Genomic DNA, 17,795 nt, shown 5'->3' on the forward strand with positions numbered 1-17,795 from the left:
AAAGGTCAAAATAAAAAAGACCACGAAAGAGAGGCGGCGGAGTTACGACATTTTGAGAAGCTCTAAGCTAATTCAGATAATTATCAAAATGTTCCCTGCCTTAGCCTGGGATCTTATTTGCGTCTCATCGGTCAGCAGATCACTTCCCTAACCAGCTAGTCGACATTGGAATACCTAGTGGAATGGCAAATACAGTACCTCTAATATATAACCACCTGGCCGTCACTGAAATACTTAGTGGAATGGCACACACCTTCATTCACTCATTTTTCTTTTCTTTTTTTTATTCTTTTCTTCCCTCGAAAATTCTACATTCATCTTAAATTTTCTTCCTTCATCCGTGTGTCTTCATTCATGTTTTCCCCTTCCATGGTTCCTCTTTCTCTTTCTCTTCCTTTTTCCTTCATCTTCCTCTTTCCCCTTTCCTAATCTATCTATCTGTCTATTGCCAGACGCCATAATCCCGTAAGGGGCGGCCACTTGTCTTTGAGTTACCTGTTTTGCGGGGAGGGGCACTAACCCTCCACCAACCCACTTGTTGACACGCAGAGAGCACGTATGGGTTGGTTATATGGTAACCACCAGCGTTGTAATCTTCCTTAATTTATCGTCCCTCCTTCTTCTTCCTTCCTTGCCTTTCTCTTCTTCGTTTTCCTTCCTTCTTTCTTCATCCTCTTCATTCCATCCTCCTCCAATTCCTTCTCTGTTGCCTTCTGCACCAATCTTCCTTCATATTCTACTACAATTCCTCTTTTCTTCCTTCCTTTTCCCCCTTCCAGCATATTGGTAATTTATCAGATGATTTTTCCTGTGTGCAGTACAGGTTTCTCTCTTCATTCTGACTTGCCGTAAGTGCTTGGGATAGATTAAAAGCATCTACTTGCCCGAGTGCCAGGGGGTTAACTCATCCTCTTGATGCCCACAGTGGGGGCGGAGGGACGTTGGTTACAAGATTGTGACAACGTGAGGTAACTTTTACCTGGTCGTGGTGTAGTGGTATGCTGCCTGGCTCTCACCTGAGAGTCACTGGTTCGTTTCCCAGCATATTGGTAATTTATCAGAGAAAAAAACTATATAATTATTTTCCTTCCGTTCAGTTATCCTCTAATGCATGTTTACTAACAGCACCAACAATAAAGTTTCATTTCACCTCAAAATTTTCCGTTCAAAGACACTTTGATTTATTTCTTTATGTAATTATTCATTTATTTTTATATGCGTGAGATTAATGGAGAAGGTGTCTTACAAAGCCTACGATGTGAACACTGAATTGTAACCCTTTCACCTGGTGACATTTTCCATTTGCGGGTAAAATTAACTGACGGCAGCTGCAGCAAAACAGTGGAGCTGTCCTAACCGGGCCTAAGAAGGACAAAGAATGATAATGATATTACTACTACTACTACTACTACTACTTATAATAAAAATTTTCCTTATTCTTATTCTTATTCTTATTATAACTAATTATAATAATAATAATAATAATAATAATAATAATAATAACAATAATAATAATAACAATAATAATAATAATAATAATAATAATAATAATAATAACAATAATAATAATAATAATAATAATAATAATAATAATAATAATAAAGAAATGGCAGATGAATACAGGGACAAAGCAGGGAATGAGTTAGAATCAGCGAATTGGAATGAAATAACTCTCTGGACAGCCTTTGGAATGCATGTAGGGATTGCTTAGTTCGGAATGCTAAAGCGGTGTGTAGTGTGGGAAGAGTAGGCTAATAACAAAGAAAGTTACAGCATGGTGGAATGAAGAGGTTAAGAGTGCAGTGGAAAAAAAGAGGAAGAAGTGGCTAGAGTGGTTACAGAATAGGGGTTCATTTGAAATAAGAACTGAATATATTGGGAACAAGAAGCTTGTAAAGAGACTAGTGAGGAGGAAAAAAGGAGGTACATGATGATCTAGGAAGAAAAATTAGTGCAAATTAATTTGAAAGCAGAAAGCTATTCTGGAAAGAGGTACGGAAATGTAGAAGTTCCAACGGAAAGTTATGTGAAAGTGCGAAGGATGTAAGTGTTAGATTATTAACCCATGGGGATGAAGTAAGGACCAGATATAAGAATATTTTGAAAGCCTGACGAATGAGAATAGAGAGAGGAGAGAGGCTGTAATAATTATTGGTTTTAGGGGTGTGCAGACAAGGAACGCAGTGCCAGCAAACGTGAAATTCGCCAGGTGAAGAACGCTGTGTAGTGGCTGAAAAACGGGAAAGCAGCTGGGGTTGATGAAGTGCACGCAGAGATGATTTAGTGTAGTGGAGAGAGCAGAATGAAGTGCATGTTGGTTACAAGTAAGATGGCATGGATGAGTGAAACTGCCAGCAGAGTGGAAAAAGATGTGATTGTACCCCTGTACAAAAATAAAGGTGAGAGGAGTGAGGGGAAGAATAATCGTGGCATAAGTTTATTGAGTGTGTTAGGGAAAGTATATGGAAGAATTGCTATAGAGAAAGTAAGAGAGATATCAGAAGTCCTAGTGAGTGATGAACAGGGTGGCTTTAGGAGTAGCAGAGGATGCGTGGATCAAATATTTGCAGTGGGGCAGATAGTGGAGAATGTTTGTGAGAGGGACTATAAGGTGTTTATGGTATTTATGGATCTGGAAAAAGCATACAAAAAGTAGACAGAGGAGCATTGCGGATGGTTTTGCGCATATACGGTGCATGGTATGCATGGTAAGCCGTTAGGTGCCGTCAAGTCATAATGATGGTAATGAGTCATGTGTAAGGGTGAATGGGCATCTAAGTGAATCGTTCACGATCATTGTGGGAGTGCGACAAGGTTGTGTGATGTCCCCATGATTTTTCAGTATATATATGGACGGGGTAATGGGAGAAATAAAAACACGAGTAATGGATAGAGAGAGAGAGAGAGAGAGAGAGAGAGAGAGAGAGAGAGAGAGAGAGAGAGAGAGAGAGAGAGAGAGAGAGAGAGATGGCGTTCGTAATGAATGGTGATGGAAGGAATATCTCAAGTTTGTTGTATGCTGATGACGCAGTGCTACATGAAAATACCAGACAAGAACTTGGTAGACCAGTGCAGAGTTTTGTTGATGCTGGAGTTGGTGAGAGAGCTCAAATACCTGGGTACAGTGACAGAAAAGAAGGGAATATGTGCAAAGGAAAGTACGATCGCCAAACATGTGATGTCTCGCTTTCTTTAAGTTTCTGACAAAACTCCCAGGGTCTGGCAATGTTCATTAGGAGACGGAAACAGTCTTTGCCTGCCCTGCAAACATAATCTAAGGTGTAAAAAATCTAATCCTGCAAAAATATTAGTTCAGCGTTTTTTTCTTTTAGATCAATCAATAATTAAATAAAAAGTGACATCTGGCACATTTCCACGACTCATGCCAGCAGTTACCAATGAAGCAATTTTCCCGCCAAATTTAGATTTTTAAAAGCAATCTAGCTGGTAAAAATTAAATTACATTTATGTCTTTTTTGGGGGGGTCTTAACTATTTTTTTTTTTTTTTTTGTTAATTTCCCTCAGTTTGGCAGATTTTTACCACATCTGAGACTAATTTAGGGGATTTCTATATTTCCTTTGGCAACATTGCACGCCAGGCCTTCCGTTCTGTCAGTCAGGAGGGGGATTAATGGCGCTATACCAGGAGGACCCAAATATTTATTGTAGTAAAATAGAAACCATACGTAAAGATATTTTGAATATGAAAGGGGTTATAAGGGCATGGGAATTTAAAATGATAGTAGCATATTTTAGTGTCAATGACAAAAAGAGAAATAAGTCTATGACAGAAGAGATAGAAAGGATTATAGTGAATATAGAAGATGATGTTCCATTAATTATAATAGGTGATTTTAATAGGCATGTTGGGTTTAAGGGGGAACAAAGCATAGACGAAAATGGCAAGATGATTATAGAATGGATGGAAAAATATAAACTAATTATGTTGAATGATTATATCAAACATGAAGGTGAATATACCTGGAGGAGGGATAACCAGAAAAGTGTAATTGATTATGCACTTCTATTGAATGGATTTTATGATAGATTTGTGGGAATGAAAATTGATGGGGACCAAGAGCAGGTTGATATAACAGATCATAACCTAATAGAAATTAAAATAAGGGTTAACCCCTTAACCACGGGGATGTCGGAAGTGCGCCGTGCTCGTCCCGCGGGGATAATCGTGCTCTGACTGACTTTAAAAATATTTGCCAAAAATCAGTTATTAGTCCTAGAATACTATAATTATACATGCCCATGGCACATACCTTCAGGTTTCTCCTGGGATGTTTGTTGAGCCTTCGTCAACTACGGTAGGACTTGTGGAGACTTCTGAAGTTGGGTAACAAAGTCTCCACTTTACATTTCCCGATACTGTACTCCGAAATATATATATACTATTTTTTTGGTTACCACTGCCTGATATTATCACTACAAACACTATTCTATGAATCCCAAGTAGTATTTAATCCATACTCCAAAAAAAAAAAAAACTGTGAAAGCAATGTAAATTATGAGTGCATACGAGCTTTCCACCCTCGCTCGTTCCCCACTGGTATTCTGAGGCGGAGCTGTCATTTATTATAAACACACTCATACTTTATATTCCTAGTACTTTATTACACATATTTATATATACAATATTTATCCATATGTTTCCTTCACTACTAGAAGTTTATTTTCACTTCAGGCATTCACTTTCTCATTCAGTAAACTAGCATAGAGAGTGACGCTTTCACTTTCACTGCCATTCCTCCAAGTATTTATACTCAGATTCTTATATTAGTAATTATTAACATTTCTATTTACATTTTCTATTTTGTTTACATTATTTACATTTCTATTTTATTCGCAGTATATTATGCACTGTTATTTGCAGTAACTAAGGGCTCCTTTCCCTTGGAGCCAGGACAAACTTAGGACACTGAAGCACTCATACTGGAAGTTTCTGTCACCATTTTCTGCACTGGCTTATCACATGATTCACCAGAAAGATCGTAGGCACTGTCCATCACTGTCATGGATATATTAGCCAGTTCATGTTCCACAGCAGAGTCACTTAGCCTTTTACTCCTTCTCACACGAGGTTGAGTAGGGGTAGAGGTCACAGGGCCCTTTGCAGTGGGCTCAGAAATGGTGGAAATGGAGGGGTGCGAATCCGACATGGTTTCACCTCGAAAGAGTACAGTCAACTGAATGATGTGGCGTATTATGGGCAGGGAAAGGTTGACAATGTCAGCATGGTGACAGCTGCTAATTTATATGCTGTGAAATGATTGGCAGGAAATCTAGACAATACATAATAAATTAGGTAGTTCCAGGTGAATGTAAATATCTATTAGGCTTCTCCCTTCCTTTCTTATATATATTTTTATTACAAGAATAGGTCATACGGCATATTTCAGGGGGAAATAAACAGGGAAAATTATCAAACGAGTGCTTGTGGGGTGTTGCCAGGTGATAATTAGCCCATTCCAGGTGTATGGCAGTATCAATTACCTTTTCTCTTTTTTTATATATTATTTTGTATAAGAATAGGGCATAGGGCACGTTTCCATAGATGATATGAGTGGAAAAATCCGGGCAGGATTTGTGTAGCGCAGCGCGGCTGGGTAGGCGGGAGGAGAGAGTAATGGAGGGGAGGTAAGGAGGGGAGTCAAGGACGGGAAAAATGGCTAAATTGTCAACAATGGATGGGAGTACAGTTGACATTAGCAGCACTGACTATAGCTGGACACAGGCAGTACTGACAGATGATACAAACCACCACTTGAAAGCCTGGGCGAATTCGAAATAACACTGAATTACAAAAGTGATGCCCCGCGGTATGATCTCTTGCTCCCGAGCATCACGAAAGTGATGCCCCGCAGTTAAGGGCTTGATAAAGGAAACATGAGGCATAACAAGAGATAAAATAAGTAAGGAAAATATAACAGGGGAAGTTATGAACTTTTGGGGTAAATTTTATGGAAAACGTGATAATGAGATAAATGAGGTTTGGAGTACTGTACAGACACTATAGAGAGGTATGGGAGGGATAGAGAAAATATGAAGATAAGACTAGAGGGCAATTAAGAAGAGAATACAAAGGAGGAAGAGTTAGAGGAGAGTGATACAAACTATATTGATATATATGTCCTAATGAAGTAAGAGAACATTTAGATATGGTACTAAAAGTGAAGAATAAAATTACACACATGGATGATGAAGTAATAAATGTAGGAAGAGTACAGAAATGTCTAAAAAATATGAAAGCTAAGAAAGCCGCAGGACCAGACAAAATAAAGCCAGAGTTCTTTAACCCGCCCCATCCCGACCACTTTTCCACCACGGACTCCCCCCAATCCCGACCATTTTTGGAAAAATTTTTTTTTGGCTCAAACCTCTGCTTTTGGTGAGAAACATCGAAAATTCTTAGAGAAATCGCTCACCTGAGGTCTAAAATACTCGATACAGGTAGGAGTACCTCCTTACCTTACTGGGTTTTCTAACAGGCTGGCACCAAAGAAAACGAGTTCTATGGGAGGATAACTACTTCACACCACTCATAAACGGTATTTATTTATTTACTTGGTATGAATTTATATGTAGTACGAGAGTATATTGGTTTTCAAGCAGTAATATAGGCATTATAAGCATTGTTTCACTGACTAACTCATCACCATACCTGACGTTTTTTTGCCACATTACCTGATCATCATTTCTGACTGTTTCTTCTTCTAATGCTATGTAAAGTTTGTCCTCCACATTGTCATTGATTGGGGAATCACTCTGGCCCTGAATTTCGTACCGTGGCATGACATCACTTTACTGGTCAGGTCACTGATAACAGGTGAATTGCTGAGACAATGGCGTGCACAGGGGGGTAGGTCATACTGGGTAAGGCATTGTCCCTGCCTGGCATCTTGTAGAGGAAGGTGTCACGTGTATACGTACCAATAATCACTCGCGAAAATTGAAAATTGTGCAAATTAGGGACCTTGCAATTGATTCGCATTTATGTACGTCGACGGGATAGGCAGTGACAAAACGTGTGGACGTTAAAGAACGTCGATGGGATGCCGCGGGTTAGAGTGACATATTGCTGCAATTGTTGGTGAAACTGTTGAAGGAAGTAATATGGACAGGGAATATACCAGATGGTTGGAAGGAATCTAATACGGTAATGATACCTAAGACAAGAAAACCTCAAGTTAAAGAATTTAGACCTATAGCACTAACAAATATAGGATATAAACTAATAATGGCTGTAATAAGATGAGTATTGAAGAGTAAATTGAGAGAAATGAGCAGTGAAAAGATACTCAGGCAGGTTTTATGAAAGGAAGAAGGGTAGAAAATAATATTTTCACCTTAAGGTACTGTATAAAGAAAACATTCGAAATGAGGAAACCATTAGTTATGATATCAATAGATTATGCTAAAGCGTCTGATAGCATTAAAAGAGGTAAGCTGATAGAGGTACTGAAAAATTACTGGATAAGTCCACAAATAATAGAAGTAATAGCAAAACTGTATGAGGAGGGATAATACAACTGTAAGACTTGGGGAGGGGGAAGAATAAAAAATACCAGTAACTAGCGGAATAAGACAGGGGTGTATGGGGTCCACCACATTGTTCAAATTAGTAACCTATAGAATAATGCAGAAACTAGAAGAATTAGATATAGGCTATAAGGATGATGTATTCAAAATCACATCCCTTTTTTTCGGTGATGATGGTATGTTGTTGGCACAGAGTGTGGAAGATGCACAGAGAGTTATAGAGGCAGTAATAAATGTAAGTAGAGAGTGTGAGTTAGAAATAAATAGGCAGAAGAGTAAAATAATAGTATTTAATGAAAAAGAAAAGTCGCGGGCAATTGCGGGAATAATAGTTACTGATAAAATAAAGTATTTGGGAATTACGATAAATGACAGTAAACACTGTTTCAAGATAAAGAAAGAACAAATGATAGAGAAGGCAATAAGATTAGCAAATGTGACATACTCAGTAGTGGCAAAGAGTTGTTCAAGAAAGCAAGAGATAGAGCGACTGCAAAGGACGGAGAATAGTGTTAGTGGGCAAAGAGTGGGAGCACCGAGGTTTACACAGGCGGCAGCTCTTAGAGGGGAGATAGGTATGACAAGCATGAGGGCAAGAATGGAAGGACAACTGAAGTATCTGCAGTATATTTTGAGAGGGGAAGGGAATGCATTATTTGAAAGAATAGTAGAAGAGATGAGAGAGAAAATGATGAATAGGTGGATAGGGAGTTTAATATAGAATAGGAGAATGACGGGGATAAAAGGAAGGAAAGTGACAAATGAGGAAATAAGGAAAAAATTGAGAGTGGGATACGAATGAGTGGAGAAAAGAAGTGGAAGAAAAATCAAGTTTGAAGTTGTATAAAGCTTGGCGAGAAGAACTGGGAGGACAGGAGCAAATGTATGAGAACAGGGAGGCTTCCATGATCCTGTTTATGTATAGATGTAATAATTTGAACTTCGGGAAGAGAAAGAGATTTTGTAATCAATCAACGGAGTGCCTGATGTGTGGAGATGACATGGAAGACTTGAACTACTTTGTACTACATTGCCCAGTATACAGAGAGGAACGAAGAAGCACAGTACTTCGGTGACAATACCAAGAGGATGAAGAGTCAGTAGTAGGAAATCGGCTCTTCAACAGAAGTACATTAGACGAAAGTAAATCAGTATTACATAAATTCTGGCAGATAAGAACCAAGAAACTGAAAGTACTAGACAAGTTTAAATAAGACCTAGACTGTGAGAAGATACATCAGGGGGTGCCGTTGTAAAGGCATTACCCCTGACATTCAACTGAACTGAATTAAATTACTGCATCATGAGTGGGAGAGAATGTTTCGACTTTTGTCACGGTCTCCTACCCTTTTTATTTTTTTTTAATATAATCCATTTTGGTTTTAGTTCTCTTCATTGTCGCACTCTTGCTTTTAACAATCACCCTCTCCCTCTTTAATTCTTTCATGAAACTGCCCTACATATTTAAAACGGAATTTCATCGTGTGAATAAAAAATGACAAATTTTCCCCTTATGATTGCACTGGTTTCACTAACTTCACTGAATGCCGGCAGATCAATCTGCTTCTTCATAGCAACACAAGGAGTAAGTGCTTGTTCCTGGGCACACGTATTAACTTGTCTTGATCTTGTGCTACGAGGGGTTCCATTTAGCAATGTTCCTATGTTCTACCTCTGTATATTGTTTATCTATCCGTTAACTGTTTTCTTGATGATAAGCTGCCAGTATATCTGTCTTACTGGAATATTTGCTAAATAAAGAACAACAATCTGCTTGCACTGATAGGCTGTAGTTTCTTGTTGATCCATCTTGCTTAGCAGCTAGCGCTAACGGGTTTTACCGCGTAAATATAATCCTGCATAGAGAATTAAATGTGGATAATAATACATTTTTAGAAGTTTATTTTTCTGATCTGATGGCACTAGTGGTTTCGACATTACCGTTATCTGCGGGTTTTATTTGATGGGACATTTTTCCTTCAGTACTGTTGATTCTGAATGGAAAATAAGTATTACGAGAGTTCTCCACGTTATAACCCTGAAACCGTTGAGCGATAGGCTGTGCGTTTCACATTCTTTCGTACGGCTAAGCCTCAACTTTAGTACAGTATATAGTGGTTTCCTCTTCCGTACGGCGAGATATACACGGGAAAAACACTGATATATTACCTTTTGGTGTTGTTTACCCCAAAACTGCTCTTTCTGGAGTGCATTATTCAAAATATAACTTGGCCGTCACAGCTGCCAGATACCACTTCCTTAGTGAAAAGTACTGGGAAACTGGTCATCACTTCTTTGGGCGTTTGTACTGTAGTTGGTGCTGTGAAAGCCTTGAAAGAAACAGAGCTTGAGTGTTGCAACTAATACCAATATACCAGTCCTGTATGAGACAGCCCTAGCATGTATTTAATATGGACGGTGGATGTTAATGCCGAAATGGTGACATGTGGAGGTGTATGGTATGTAGATGGACTACTAGGCCTTGAAAGCGGCCTGTGAAGCCTATGCCCAGAGTAGGACGCATTAAAAAAAAAAAAAAAAGCTACCTACATGAAGAAGTGTTAGTGCCAACTTTAACATTTGTATGTGGAACTATTGTGTGCGATGAAAACGAAAAGTCAAGAGAGCAGTGGAGATGGGACTGAAGAGGAATGTATGAGGAGTGCAGTACATAAAGTGGATAGGATATGAAATAATGTGATTCGTGAGAGATGTGGAGTAAGCAGGTCTGTTGACACCGGTATTGAGATGATATGTTCATATGGAGGGAATGGATAACAACAGAGTGGTGAAAAAGATATATATCTGAGCGAATTTGAAAGAGGGAGGAGGCGAGGTGGAAGGATATGGTGTATGACTGTGTGAGGAAGAGGCGGTATGGAAGGCGGTGAGGCTAGGGGATTGACAAGAGATCGAACTGCCTGGATGAATGTTGTAAGAAGAGCATGATCTGGGATTTGGCATCCCTTTTTAACGCGATAGCGTTCAGACTGACTCTATCGCATAAGTTTATGTGAAGCTACAGTATGCGGAGAAAGATCTTGACGTATCAGATAGATGCAGGATTCCGGAGGCTTGAATGGTGAGTGAATGGAATAGCCCACTGAATTGGGAAAACTTGGGCTGTCTGGACGTTGCTACCCTGCCCTGGGGTGGGAAAGGAGGTTCAGATGATGATGACGATGATAATAATAATAATAATAATAATAATAATAATAATAAACAATAATGTGTAGCGTCTTGTAGTGGGAAAAATAAAACAATTAGAAAACTCATAAACAAACCAACAGCAGTGGCATTAATATCTAAAATGTAATGCAATAATTCCTCTTTCCTGCTAGACCATTACTTTTTTAGTCACAGTTAACCAATTAATTCTACGGTCTTACACTGCCTGTTATGAAATCTATGAGAGCGCGTACCTCCCCCAGCCCCAAAGAAATTTATTATTTAGTCCTACATTCGAACCTGGATTCATCTCAAAATCTAATAAACTCTTCCAGGACCCTGTGTTCAGATATCCGCCAGAATTTGTTGCAATCTGGTAACAATCTTTTTATACATCTTTTATAGAAATAGACAGACATGAGTAATTACATACCCACCTCCAACGACTGCGAAAGGGACAGGGTGATGATGAAAAATAAATAAAAAGACAGCTGTTATTGTTTGTGAAAAAGAATTCTGATGGGAGGAAAAAAAAAACTGTCAATAGCATGAATAAAACAATTGAGGTGCCAGGGTATTACAGAGGTGTGTGTGATGGTAAAGAGCGAGTAAAGGGGAGAGAGAGAGAGAGGAAATCAGATGGCAGGAAGGTATAGTGCCTGGAAAAGTTTTTAGAAAAGGAGAAATTGAAGAATAATGTATACCGTGGAAAGAGGTGAAGGTAAGATTGAGTGCGACAGAGGGCAAAGTGTGACTGAGAGAGAGAGTGGACTTCCATAGAGAGATAGTGGACTGTGTGTGTGTGTGTGTGTGTGTGTGTGTGTGTGTGTGAGAGAGAGAGAGAGAGTGAGAGAGAGAAAGAGAGAGAGAGAGAGCGTGGAGTGTGATGAAGGACAAAGTATGACAGAAAGAATGGTTTGTGACAGAAAGAGGGTACAGTAGTCTGGTGGTAGAATGGTCATTTTTCGGGTGAACCTCGTTCCGAGACATATGCAAAGTTTTATTGCATTTTCTAATACTTTGGGATGTAATCATCAAAATAAAAAAGTGCACCCAGCTGGCACACTTGAGCGTTTCAAAATGGAGGCCGAAATCCAATTTGGCCGCCTACATGGATGATGATGCTAATAAAACATGTTTAGCTATCTTTTTCAGTTTTTAATTTTCTTCATACAGTAATAATAACAACTTTTCCTATCAGAACATGCACTAAACAAAATGATCACCTGTAAACTACACATTGTAACATTTTATTTTAACGATTTTTAAGTTTTCATGATCATTTTCAGGTGCTGATAGAAGAAATTTTGAATGTTAATAAATTGCTATGATCAAAGTCAATAAAACAATAAAGATGTCATTTGAGTGCTATTTCCTAATTCATTGCTGTTTATATTTTAGGGACATATCTTAATTACAGATTCAGAGAGCAAACTTCTATATCAAATTATACATATTGCTTAATTTACATTTCAGAAGAGCTTGTATTTTTCTTTTACCCAAGATTCCAATATAGAGTAATGCTGAGTAGATTTTATTTAACAGAATCTTTTTTGTTCCAGGTTTCTATCAAAAGAGGTCATGATGGAGGACACCTACTTTCTTAAAGACTAAATGAACTGTAGTGGTGGTGCTTTTCATAATGTTGGGGGAGAAAGACTTTGAGTAGCTAGTGCGCACAGAGGTGACAGTCTGCATGAAAAGCTTAGTCATGGTAGTGAAACTACATATAAGTGTAATAGAAGATGTGCTTCCTTTTACGCATCCAAGTATCACATCAACCAGGCATCTGGAATGGCATCTGGTCTGACCAGTACATTGAGACAACTTTCATGCGTTATGGCCATAGTCCTGGAGGAATTTTTGGAATAACCTATTAACCAGCAGCACTGAAAAGGTGGGCTCTTGGACTACACATCTGCACTCAACTGAAAAAAAAGATGTTGTATCCATTCTTGATGGAAACGCAAAATCCACAGTCATGACCCATAAGGAAGAAGGTCCTTCAAGGATACAAAGTGATGAAGTAGACAGACAAAAAATTCGGGAGAAGCTTCAAAGCTGCATACTGTAGATCCACTGAAAGGAGAGTGCCATCCACCTGGACTTATTAATCTGGTTACAGGTAGGATATGGGCAGAACATGTCAATGTTGACAGGGCTATTGAAATGGGAGCAGCTATGATGAAAACATTTGAGGAAGGATGGCCACAGAGGTTTCACATGCCACTCACAAGACCAGTTGTTCTCGTGTCAACTTCAAGAAAAAAAAATAAAGTGGACAATATGGTACCACATTGATCTGTTCAAGAGTGTTTTGTCTTCACACCTCTAGGAACATCAACATGAGAGATGTTCTCTCTTATCAGTTGGTTGCATTTCCACCTTCAATACTCCAGGCAAAGACAGGTGATATGAGACCCTCATCTTCTAAAGCCACCCTGAAAGCAAGTAGAAGTATCTGATCGCAGAACGGTCCCAGCTGATGCTTTAATACTTGATGGGTGTGCAATTCTCTGGGTTGTCAAATGGCCAAGCAAAGGTGTCATAGAAGATTATATACTAAACTTTGTGCAGCACATACGTCATTGTCTTTTAGCAGCAAACACACATATGGTCTTTGACAGATTTTACAGTAGAAGCATAAAAGAGGCAACACGAGCAGCTACAGCTGGGAAGGAAGCAGGTATATGCCACAGACTGTCATTGGCAACAACTCTGCCACAACAGAAAATCTCAGGTGATTAATCTCATTTGTGAGTATCTGTGTGAGCACACTGATCTACTGCCACACACTGACAAACACCTTGTGATTACAGGTAAGGAACCAGTACCAGTACAGCTTTGTAATGGAATCAGAAGAAGCAGGCCTGACTTGCGCACTACACGTGAGGAAGCTGATGTTACTGTAGTGCAGCAAGCTGTCCATTTGGCAAGATCAGGAAGACGAAGCATTAGAATTGTTGCTGATGACACAGACATATTTGTCCTGCTATGCCATTTCTATAAGCAAGAATATCTTGCCTGCAATATGGTAATGGTTGGAACAAGCCCTTCACGATCAAATGTAGATATCAAAGCAACAGTTGAGCAAAATCAAGATGTTCTAAACATCTGTTACCTGCCCATGTTCTTACAGGATGTGACTGTTTTATATTTATGGGGTGTAAAGGGGCAATGTTAAGGGCAATAAAGAGTGGGAAGACACTTACTAGATTATGGTGTCTATTAGAAGAGCTGACTGATGTTACTGCTGAAGCCACAAAATTCTTTGCAGCATGTTATGGCTTTCCAAATGAAAACAACATGACATCTTTAAGATATACTGTGTGGCAATCAAAGATGGGCAATCTTCGGCTCACCACAGCACCAGAGCTAAAAGCTTTGCCACCAACAACAGAAGCATTTGAAGAACATGTTTGCAGAGCCCATTTACAGGCAGCAATTTGGAGAAGCTCCCCTGATCCAGAGTCACCAGAAATGAACCCTTTTCATTATGGGTGGACCAAGGATACTAATTCAAACATGTTGGTTCCAATTGGCTTGCCACCTGATGCTTCTCCTGCATCTCTTGATATTCTTATACTAATCAAGTGTGGGTGTCAATCCCGCACCCCATGTTCAACTGCCCGTTGTAGATGTGCTGCAGCACACCTTTCTTGCTCACTGTTTTGTGCTTGCCATGGAACTGACTGCTACAATCTTCAAAGTAAATCAAGAGTGTCAGTTGAGAGGAAAGTATGGAGGAAAGTATGGACATGGAAATGACAGACACTTAATATATTAAATTATTAATTGTAAATGTGTTTAGTTTATCAGTGTTTTTATATTTATAAGCAACATATATTTTTGATGTAAAGCATTTTGATCAATTTTGAAGGACGTAATTGGTCTAACATTCTGATGTATGGGATATGAACATTTTATTTGTGAAAAAGATTATGGTTTAAATATGTTTGTTGGAATAGATTAAAAATGTTTACTGACAGGAAGACCTAATTCTGCATCCTGTCCCTGTATAGTTTGCTAAGAAAATGAAATATTGTGGTTATACCTAGTGATAGTCTAACAGGGTACGGTAATCACATTTGGTGCCTTTTTTAAGCAATTATTATTAATTGAGTAATTTTTCTTTTCACAATTTACACATATATAATAGACTTTGTTATGCCTAGAATTTCTTGAAAGAAATCTACAATTAAATAATGTAATACTAATAAAACTAATGACAATAGTAATCAAGTATTGTAATTTTTCATTTTTTTTCGGGCGGCCATTTTGGATTTCGGCCCATATAACAAAATGTTCAAGTGTGCCAACTGGGTGCACTTTTTTATTTTCATTAGTAGAGTCCATTGGATCAAAAAATGCAATAAAACTTTGTATATGTCTCGGAACGAGGTTCAGTGAAATTCCTCCAGATTAGAGTGTAATAGAGAGATTGGAGTGTGAATGTGAGATGTGTGATAGAGAAAGGGTGGAGTGTGATGGCGAAAGGGTAGAGAGCGATAGACAGAGGGTATAGTGTGACAGAGAAAGGGTAGAGTGTAATAGACAGAGGGCAGAGTGTGACAGAGAGAGCGTGGGCTGTGACAGAGAGAGGGTGGAGTGTAATGGAGAGAGGGTACAGGGCAATAGCGAGAGGGTAGAGTGTGATAGAGAGAGAGAGTGTGAGTGTGATAGAATAAACTGTGATAGAGGGAGGTTGGGGTGCGATAGAGAGAGAGTGGAGTATGATAGCGAGAGGGTGAATGTGATAGACAGAGTGTGGGGTATGACAGAGAGGGGGTGGAGTGTGACAGAGTCGTACCATAAAAACTAAACGCCAGTATTGATTAAAGCAAGCGACTGACGCTCCTGTTTTTCGTAACATAAATAAATTTGCCATTCACGCCAGGCGTACGTCACCTGGTCATGCCGTAAAATAGTATTGGAATGTGACAGGGGCATAAACGGCACCAGAGCCCCCCCCCCCACCCCTCTTGTGTCGCAAATATAAATATTCATGAATACAGTAACTTTTTTCCAATTACAAACACTGAACAATTCAGGAAAAATGTTTTCCTTGACAGGCTAAAGTATATGAGAAATGCAGAGTTATTTTTAAAATTAAACAACACAATGTTACTGTAAACGACGGTGAGTAAACAAAACTTCCACGGTGGTGAGGCGGCGATGTGTCACACACTATTTAGAGTTCCGATAGTAAATTATGTTTCCAAATTTCTTTAGGATTAGTTGTGTAGATAGGTTTCTGGAACGACATCAGTCTTAAAGCTTCACTGTTGCTCAGTTCAGTGCTGTAGTTACAATTTTTGAGGGCAAGCCAGTAAACTCCTGCCTTCAGTCCAACACAGTCTTCTCACTGAAGAAATCTTTAAATATATTTGGTACACTATTAATGGAGTCTTTCTTGAAGTTTAACACTTGTAGTTAGTGTATAATTGCTTCATGTAGCACCTGCAGTCGTTGCTAACATAATCATTTGAAGTTATTCAGTTCTCTGCTGAATACAGTACTACTTTTCCCACATATCTAAGACTAAGTATATGTATAATAAGAGTATATAATTACGTTACGGTTATTATGTGAAATCGGTCATTTAGCAGATTTCCCTGTCAGTTTGCAAAGAAACCAAAACCCTGGCAAGGTTGTATAATTACCTTAAATGTCTGGGTATAATTGCAAAAGCACATGAATAACGGCTATTTTCCAAAACCATCAATAATATATACTGTCAGTCTGCAAAATCTCCAAACAGCAAGTAGCTAGTTAGGTTGTGTGTGTGTGTGTGTGTATGTGTGTGTGTGTGTGTGTCAGAAAATGTCAACGAGGTGGAAAGCTACATCCTCGGCAGTCTTTGTCTGTAGAGCCCGAAGGCACACCATCTTGGTCAAATGATCCAGATAGTTGAGAAAGAAACTGTGTTTCTCATCTGGCTGACTCTGCATGTCAATCAGATCGACCAAGAAACAGACAGAACATCAAATTAAATACTAATAATCCATTCTAACAATACCATCCCACTCACTACGTTCATAGGTTTAATAATAATAATAATAATAATAATAGCTTAGCTATGAATATAATGTACAGTATGCTAACTAGTAACCAATGCTGGCTTACTAACCAGAGCTCACGAATTCATGCTGTTGGAGACAATTGGCTTAACAATCACAGACTTGAGGACACTGCTTTTTTTCAGTTAACACTTCTCACAGAACTACAAGTAGGCTACAATGTTATTTGGGCTCTTGAAATGTTGGCATATTTTTCACTTGTTCCCTTAAACACGACAGTTCTACCTCCATGTCCACTTGCACAATGGACAGCATGGATCACATGGAACACATCTGTAGTGCATATGAATCCAAGCAGGGTTCCCATCTTCTGCAGCTTTTGCACGGTGGTACTTTCAGCTGCTATCTCCAGGATATCATGTTTTCGTAATAAACGATAGTCTTCCTGAGTCTTCTTTGTAATAGGTCGTTTAAGTCCATTAAGTTCTTTGCAACAAACTTGAAGAACTTCCTGTTATATTTTCCTCAGCCTCTACCAGCTTTGTATAAAAAGCACTCATACTATTGTCCATACATTGTGCAGATTTTCAGAGTACAATATTACACACACAAAGTAATGGGAGTAGCATGGGTACACCCGCCTTCGCCTGACCTTCCGTAGTGCCCGACTGATAACTGCCTCACCAGTCACCTCCCATTACTGCGACTACTACTACTACTACTACTACTACTGCTACTACTACTACTACTGCTGCTACTACTACTACTACTTCTACTACTACTACTTCTACTACTACACACACACACACACACAAAACTTGACCATTATTGTCGAGTGACTACTCTTTTACATTTCACGTTTCTTACACACTCACCTATATATATATATATATATATATATATATATATATATATATATATATATATATTACCTATAAGATAATCCCCATGATCATAAATGTTGTCAGGTAACCCAGGGTTTGCCGGACCTCAATTTTTAAAAATTTGGCAAAAATTGATACAGTGGATTTATTGAAATATGTTTATTTAACGCAAGT

The 17,795-nt window shown here is 38.8% G+C and overlaps 1 pseudogene; it reads right to left on the reverse strand.

The window, feature by feature from the left end:
• Positions 1 to 16,533: 16,533 nt before the first annotated feature.
• Positions 16,534 to 17,309, reverse strand: LOC145391622 (KRAB domain-containing protein 2-like; annotated as a pseudogene).
• Between the last annotated feature and the right edge of the window lie 486 nt (positions 17,310 to 17,795).

The sequence above is a fragment of the Coenobita brevimanus genome, chromosome 19 (assembly GCF_032717465.1).
Source record: "Coenobita brevimanus isolate Jiangsu-jjx chromosome 19, ASM3271746v2, whole genome shotgun sequence".
NCBI lineage: Eukaryota > Metazoa > Arthropoda > Malacostraca > Decapoda > Coenobitidae > Coenobita > Coenobita brevimanus.